Source organism: Hemiscyllium ocellatum, chromosome 13 (assembly GCF_020745735.1).
Source record: "Hemiscyllium ocellatum isolate sHemOce1 chromosome 13, sHemOce1.pat.X.cur, whole genome shotgun sequence".
Lineage (NCBI taxonomy): Eukaryota > Metazoa > Chordata > Chondrichthyes > Orectolobiformes > Hemiscylliidae > Hemiscyllium > Hemiscyllium ocellatum.
Window position 1 is genome coordinate 80,825,555 of NC_083413.1, and position 8,807 is coordinate 80,834,361.

The window sequence follows — 8,807 nt, forward strand, 5'->3', positions numbered from 1 at the left end:
TGAATATCTACCTCCAATCAGCTTTTGAAAGTTCGTGCCTAATACCATCAAAATTAACCTTCCTCTAATTTAGAACTTCAACTTTCAAATCCAGTCTATCCTTTTCCATCACTATTTTAAAACTAATAGAATTAAGATTGCTGGCCCCAAAATGCTCATCCACTGACACCTCAGTCACTTACTCTGCCTTATTTCCCAAGAGTAGGTCAAGTTTTGCACCTTCTCTAGTAGGTACATCCACATACTGAATCAGAAAATGTTCTTGTACATACTTAACAATTTCCTCTCCATCTAAACCTTTAACACTATGGCAGTCCCAGTCTATGTTTGGAAAGTTAAAATCCCCTACCATAACTACCCTATTATTCATACAGATAGCTGAGATCTCCTTACAAATTTGTTTCTCAATTTTCCATTGGCTATTTGGGGGTCTGTAATAAAATTCCAATAAGGTGATCATCCCTTTCTTATTTCTCAATTCCATCCAAATAACTTAAGTACATGAACAAGAAATGTTTGGAAAGATATGGGCCAAGTGCAGGCAGTTGGGAATAGTGTAGTTTGGTGTTATAGTCAGCATGGACAGGTTGACCAAAGGGTCAGTTTTCATGCTTTATGACTATGAATGACTTTATTTAAAATGGTGGAAACAACACAACACAATGAAATGCTGTTAGTGGTTTGTAAACTAGAGTCCAATATGACAGCTTCTAGGAGTATGGAACATGAAAAGTCACTGACAAGTTCCTTGCAACATTTGTCAAATTGCTTTGAATTGAAATTGGAGTTACCACGGTGAGAGTAGTTCTTGCTAGGACCTTCTGAGTAGCCAACCTCCATTGTAGAGGCCTCAAAACAACCTTTTCTGTGCTTTGGAGAGACACAAACAAGCTGCATGTTACTATGGAGTGTCCCCTCCACTGACCAAGAGGCATACTAATCACCATGGCGATTGCAAGGCTTTATGAATATACATTCATAAAGTAATTACAACCTCATGACAAAGAGCTAAATACCACTTAGAGTAATAGAGTCATACAGCATGGAAACAGACCCTTTAGTCCAATCAATCCATGCAGAACATAATCCCAAACTAAACTAGTTCCACTTGCCTGTGCTTGGCCCGTATCCTTCCTAACCTTTACTATTCGTGTACTTATCTGAGTGTGTTTTAAATGTTACAACTGTACCTGCCTTGTTACATCACACCAAATTGTACTCCTCCAGATATGGCACGTAGCCAAAGTCTCTTCCACAGGGTAGGGGAGTCCAAAACTAGAAGGCATAGGTTTAAGTTGAGAGAGGAACTGTTTAAAAAGGACCTGAGGGGGAACTTGGTCACACAGAGGATGGTGCGTAATGGAACGAGCTGCCAGAGGAAATGTTGGAGATGGAAATAATTACAACATTTAAAAGATATTTGAATAGGCACATGGATAGGAAAGGTTCAGAGGGATGTGAGTCAAATCAGTTTGGAAAACCTGGCAGCATGGATGAATTAGACCGAAAGGCCTATTTCCATACTTTATGACTTTATAACATAATAAAACATTCTGAGGCGCTGCAAATAAGCATTATAAGGCCTGTCACCTAAGGTGACATTTGACTTGTCAAAGAGGTTAGTTTTAAGGAACATTGTAAAGGAACAAAATAATAGACAAAAGTGGAAATGGAGGAAATTCTAGAGTTCAGGCAACAGATGGCTTGGCCACCAATAGCACGTTGAGTAAAATTGGTGATGCTTAAGAGGCCAGGATAAGTGGGCACAAAGTTGTGCATCCTACAAATTTTCACACTGCTGTGCAGATTTAGAAGTCTATGCACATCAGCAGTTTCCAGAAGCAGAGGCTGTGCTTTAGCGTACCGACTAATGTGTGTAGAACCTCTTTAAGCAGTCCACTTTGAGACAATGTTGACTGTGGGGCTGGAAGGGATTATACAGCCAAGGAGTGATAAAACCATGGAAACAAGGATGTGAATTAAACTGTTGCCAAACCAGGAGCCAGCATAGATCAGTTAACACAGGAGTGATGGGTGAAAAGGATTTGTTGTGAGTTAACATTCGAGTTTTGGGATGATATTTATGTTTAGGAAGGGCAGAATGCAGGAAGCTAGTCAGGAGTGATTAGAATAATTAGGTTTACAAATGTTTGGATGAAGGTTTCAGTCACAGGGGACTGTTCTGGCAGGGAAGTCAAGTTCTGAAGTTCAGGTGGAAAACGAGTATGTTTAATGCTCATCTTAGAGCCAGAGATAACATTAAGATTGAAAACAGTCTGGTTCATTTCCAAACAGCTGCTTGTAAGAGATATCTGTCTGTAATTTCTGTTTCTTGTTAATTGTACCCATAGCAAAAGTTGCCTCCGATATCATGTGTTGTGAGTCTTTTGCACAGCTTTTTAATTTATTGTCCTTTGGAATTCCTTAAAACAAGTTAAAATTATAAAGTGGGACAAGGCCAATTTTGATGGTATGAAACAGAAACTTTCAAAAGTTGATTAGAGAGGATGTTTGCAGGTAAGGGGGTGTATGGCAAGTGGGAGGCTTTCAAAAGTGAGATAAGGAGAGTTCAGGAACAGCATGTTCCTTCTAGTGTGAAGAGCAGTCTGGCAGGAGTAGGGATTACTTGATGACTAGAGATATTGACGCTCCTTCCCCTGCCTACATGTCGTTTCAGATCCACAGCAATGTGGTTGACCCTTAACTGCCCTCTGAAATAACATGGCAAATGGCTCAGTTTATGGACAATCTGGGATGGACAACGAAACATTGGCTTTGCCAGAAAAGCCCATATCCCATGAAAGAATAAATAACTAAAATAGCTAAACTTTAATTATAAGACATAAATTAATTGTGATTATATGAGTTTAGAGAGCCTGTACTTCCATTCTGACAGTTCTTTCATAGTACAGAATTGGTTGCAGAAACCTAACCATGCTCCTTTTTCAATTAAGTATTCCAAAGTTTAATTATTCTGACAGCCAACTTGACAGCTGCTATCAGGGGGTAAGTCTGTAAAGTAATTAATGTAAGTGTAATGTTAGGGTGCTGGGAGGGTAGAGTGCCAGTTGAGTGGGGTGTAAGTTGGTAAGGTTGCAAGGTAGATACTCAGGGGATGTCTGTGTGGGCTGGAGAAATCAAGTCTGGCAGGGAATGGGGAGAATGGGTGTCAGCACGGATTGAAGATTGGTTAACACAGAGGCAGGAAATTGGGATAACTGGGTCTTTTTCAAGTTGGAAAGACATAACTAGTGGATTGCCACATGGATCAATTCTAGAACTTCATTTTTTTACTATCTACATTAATGATTTGGAGGAGGGAGGCAGAGTGTAACATATCCACATTTTCTGCTGATTCAAAATAGTGGGAGACTATGTCGTGTTGAGGACATAAGGAGTTTGTAAGGGATATAGATAGGTTGAGTGAGGAGACATAAACTTGGCATATAATTTAATATAGAAAATTTAATATAGAAAAGTGTGAGGTCACACATTTTGTAGAAAGAATCAAAAGGCAGACTGTTATTTAAATGAAGAAAATCTCCAGAAAAAGCACTGTGCAGAGAGATATGGGCTTCTTGTGCATGAGACACAAACAATTAGCATGCAGATAAAACAAGTAATTAAGAGGGCAAATGTAATTTTGCCCAATATTGCGAGGGGATTTGTGTTTAAAAATGGATAAGTCTCGTGAGACTTGTAAAGAGTGTTGGTGAGTCTATATCAGGCCTAATGTGTACAGCTTTAGTCCTCAATTTAAGGAAGGATCTACTGACATTGATGGCAGTTCAAAAGGGATTCACTTGGCTGATTCCTGGATTGAAGGAGTTGACTTTCCAAGAATGGTGTTCAGTTCAGCCTATATTTATTACAATGTAAAGGAATTAGGGATGATCTTATCGAAACACATAAAACTTTGGTGGGGAAATAACCTCTCAGCATCTACCCTGTCAAGCTGCCTAAGAATTTTATGTGTTTCAATAAGGTCTCTTCTCATTCTTCAAGACTCCACTGAATACAAGCCCCGTGGCCCAACATTTCAACTCCCCCTCCCACTCTGCCGAGGACATGGTGGTACTGGGCCTCCTTCACCGCCGCTCCCTCACCACCAGACGCCTGGAGGAAGAACACCTCATCCTCCGCCTCGGAACACTTCAACCCCAGGGCATCAGTGTGGACTTCAACAGTTTCCTCATTTCCCCTTCCCCCACCTCACCCTAATTCCAAGCTTCCAGCTCAGCACTGTCCCCATGATTTGTCCGGACTTGTCCTACCTGCTTAGCTCCTTTTCCACCTGTCCACTCCTCCCTGACCTTCATCCCTTCCCCCACTCACCCATTGTACTATGTTCTCCCCACCCCCACCCTCCTCTAGCTTATCTCTCCACGCTTCAGGCTCTCTGCCTTTATTCCTGATGAAGGGCTTTTACCCGAAACGTCGATTTTGCTGCTCCTTGAATGCTGCCTGAACTGCTGCTCTTCCAGCACCACTAATCCAGAATCTGGTTTCCAGCATCTGCAGTCATTGTTTTTACCTCTGAGTACAAGCCCAACCTATTCAACTTATCTTTATAAGAAAATCCCAGGATCAATCCAGAACTTTCTCTGGATTGCTTCCAATGCTAGTAATCTTTCCCTAGATAAGGGGATTAAAACTGTACGCAGTATTTTGGTATGGACTAACTGGTGCATTTAACAGGACTTCACTATTTTTGTACTGTATTCCCTCAGAAATAAAGCTAATATTCCATTTGCCTTTCTTAATACCCACTGAACTTGAATGCTAGCATTTTAAGATTCATGGACAAAGATTCTCAAACCTCTCTGTGCCGCAGCTTTCTACAGTCATTCCCCATTTAAATAACATAAATTTGATTTTTAATTCTAATTTTTATTATCGTATAATTTTTGCTTTCCAAACCAAAATGCATAACCTCACATTTTCACACACGATATTCCAGCTGTCAGTTTTTGTCCTTAACTTAATTGGCCTATATCCATCTTTAAACTTGTATCATTCTCACTACAGTAGTCCCCCCATACCTGTGGGAGACATTCCAAGCCCTACTGCGAAAGCCCGAAACCGCGGATAGTCGCGAACCCATTCATGTAAATGGGAGATTTACCTTCCCGGCAGCCCCATGGTTCTGGAACAAACCCTGCACTATGTTCTGGCTGCGGTAAACCGTGGATAACTGAAACAGTGTAAAACTATTTTACGGGTAAGGTGGTCAGCCTGTACTTGCCTTCCTATGTATTTTTGTGTAATCTCCAAAATTGGTGATAGTATGTCCAATTCCATCATCCAAGATATATATTGCAAATAATTGTGGCCCCAGCACACAATTAATCCCTGTGGCACTCCACTAGTTTCAGGTTGCCATCCTGAAAATGCCTCCTTCATCCCAAATTTCTGCTTTTAGTTAGCCAATCCTCTATCTATGCTAATACACATGGGCTCTTATCTAATTCAATAACCTTATGGAAAATTGGAGAGCCTGTTGCTTTCTCCATGGCAATGTCTTGGTCAATCAGAGTGGACCTGCCAATCAATTAGCATCACTTTCTGGTTGTAGTTTTGTTGAACATTTTAAATTTGGCATTTTCATGTTTGTCCTGATGAGCAAGTTGAAAAGCTTCGGCAGCACATCTCTTTTTTTCAGCAATGTACAAGCTTGTGAAATCCTGCAGATGTCACTAGCTGATCTTTGGAGTCGCTGGAGGTGATGAAATGCAGGGCAGTGTGACTTTTCTCCTTAATGACACGGTCTGGTGACCTAGAAGGAAGTCTTGCATTAGGACACTGTAAATGTCAAAAATTACCTGCTATGAATGTTTGAGCTTTGAGAGACACTAATGCTTGACTATGTCCAGGAAGCCCATTCTCTTCTTGTGGACCCTTTGTTGAGACATTGCTTAGTAAGAGCAAGAGCTCTATGTCCATCTTCTTCGTCCTGCATGTTATAGACAGACTGAAAAGTCCATGCATTGGAAATTTAAGCCAGAATCCAATGTTTAAAATGGAGTTAATTGTCCTTTAACCCAGGGATGCATCTGTTCTACAGAGGTTTCCCACCCACCAAAAGAGGCACTTGAGTTAAATGTGGAGGTTGACATGTTCTAGTTGGTTTTTGTCTGTTTAAAGCAATTTTGCCGCTTTATCTTCTTCCATATGGATTACTGTTATGTGGAGGATGTTTTCAGTTGAAGGATGATCATAATAGAAGGTGGCTCATGTCACTTACTATTTTCCCAGCACCCATAGACATTCCCAAAAGATGATTTAATTCAAACTGGATGAGTTATATACTTTAAGACATTTTTGTTTATGCAAGCTGCACCAGAATCACAGCGACCCATCCATTTGAAGCTTTTTCTGTATTTTGTCTTGGAGTTTTCCCAGGGGTAGTTATCAGTTAACAATCTGTTAGAGTTGTGCATTTGGAATTACTTTAATTTTGATTTATTGTATTTTTAATTGATTTCTATAAATATCTATTAACACAGAGCAGTAAGTGTCACTGTTTATATTTTACACCAGGAGAAAGTGAGGACTGCAGATGCTGGAGATCAGAGCTGAAAATGTGTTGCTGGAAAACCGCAGCAGGTCAGGCAGCATCCAGCTCTATATTTTACACCAGACAACCATTTAGTGACCATTAGACTGACTGCTAAGTATCCAATTAGGATTGACAATCCAAATTCTCTGCACTGATTTAGTCTGCTTGTGATTAATATTCTTTATTTTTGATACCTAAAGACATTTTCTCCCTTTTTTTTCATTTCTCAACTCACTTTCTGGGTGCATTTATCACTCTGTGTGTTGCTGAATTATTTAGATTAGAAGGTTGCAGGTTCTAGTTTTGGTCTGTGCTGAGCTTTTGAAGGGACATTCTAAGAAGTTTCAGTGTCCCTGAGAGAAATACATAAGTGAGACTTCCCACACTTCGCCATTAACTGATGATGCCTCCCAGAAGCTGTAATCATTGGGTGAGGGGATACATTGTGATGCTTTTCATAGAATCATAGAATCCCTACAGTGTGGAAACAGGCCATTCGGCCCAACAAGTCCACACCGACCTTCCGAAGAGTAACCCACCCAGACCCATCCCCCTACCGACCACTATACATTTACCCCTGACTAATGCACCTAACTTACACATCCCTGAACACTGTGGGCAATTTAGCGTAGCCAATTCACCTAATCTGCACATCTTTGGATTGTGGGAGGAAACCAGAGCACCCAGAAGAAACCCACGCAGACACGAGGAGAATATGCGAACTCCACACAGACAGTTGCCCAAGGCTGGAATTGAATGCAGGTCCCCGGTACTGTGAGGCAATAGTGCTAACAACTGAGCCAGTGTGCCACCCTTTTTTATTATTTCAATGGGATATATGTGTCACAGGCATCCCGTGATTTGTGATGCTGTTACCAGAGGGGAGTTAAGAGTCAAACATATTGCTGTGGGTCTGGAGTCACATAATGGTCCACACCACTTAAGGATGGCAGATTTTGTTCCCTAAAGGACAGTAATAAACCAGAGGGGTTTAGTTTAGGGCAATCAATGACTGTTTCATGGCCATAATCACATAGTTTTATATTCCAGATTTATCAATGGAATTTAAATTCCACTAGTTCCAAATCTTTGTCTGGGCCTCTGGATTACTGGTCCACTGACACTACCATGATGCCATTGTCACTTGGACTATGGTATCTACTGTCACAGCATAAAATCCAAATGCTCACTATATATAAAAGTATAATTTGGGCAAGAGACTGGAGAAATCCTCATGGAACTGTATTCCAACTTCAGTCGTTACTTCTAGGAGAAATCACAGGCCGGTTTAGGGTGGTCTATATGCTGAAGGAATAAACAACATCATCCTCACAAAACAAGGTCATATTGGGGTAAATATTTGGCAGTCTTACCGTTAATACTTAACAACAAAACTGTCACAAAATGATTTTTTGAGAGGGAAAAAATTAACTGCGACAAGGTGCATAATGTTACTTCACGACCACCAGCAACTGCGTTAACAGTGAGATAAAAGCCTATTTCTAAACCATATACATTATCTATCTTATTAAGTCAAGCTCTCCTCTGATTCTTTAGGAGCTTGTAATAAAAAGTAAAATTAAGTCATATTCTTGCCTTACTTCTGAATTGGGAATTTGGGGAACAAATCTCAAAAGATATAATTGAGGAGATGATCAGCCATGATAGAATGACAGATAGACAAGCAGGAGGCTGAAAGGACACAGCAAGCCAGACAGCATCAGAAAGTGAGAAGTCTGCAATTTTTTTATTGATAGAATGGCAGGCAGGCTTGGTAGGCTGAATAGCCTCCTCCTGTTCCTGTGTCCCCTCTTCAGAAACCTGGACTCATAATCCAGACTGACATGACAACGCAATGCAGAGGGAATGCTGTTGGCATTTCTCACAGGAGACATTCATCCAGGAGCACTTCTGTCCTCTCATGTGAACCTATAAGAGATAGCACTATTCATTGAAGAGTAGCAGAGGCCAGGTCAATATTTACCCATAAATAGGAGAAAGATTATATGGTCATTTGTCATATTGTGGGACTTTGTTCAAATTTTCATATAGTAACACAACAGGGACATTTCAAATGTCCTTTTGTGACTGTGAAGCACTTAGGAATTTCTTGAGGTCAGAAGGTGGCATATAAAGTGGGGGAGATAGTGGTAATGTCACTAGTCTGGTGATCCATAGACGCATTCTAATACTCTGAGGGCAAATAATAAATCTCAACAAGGCAGCTGATGGAATTTAAATTCAATTC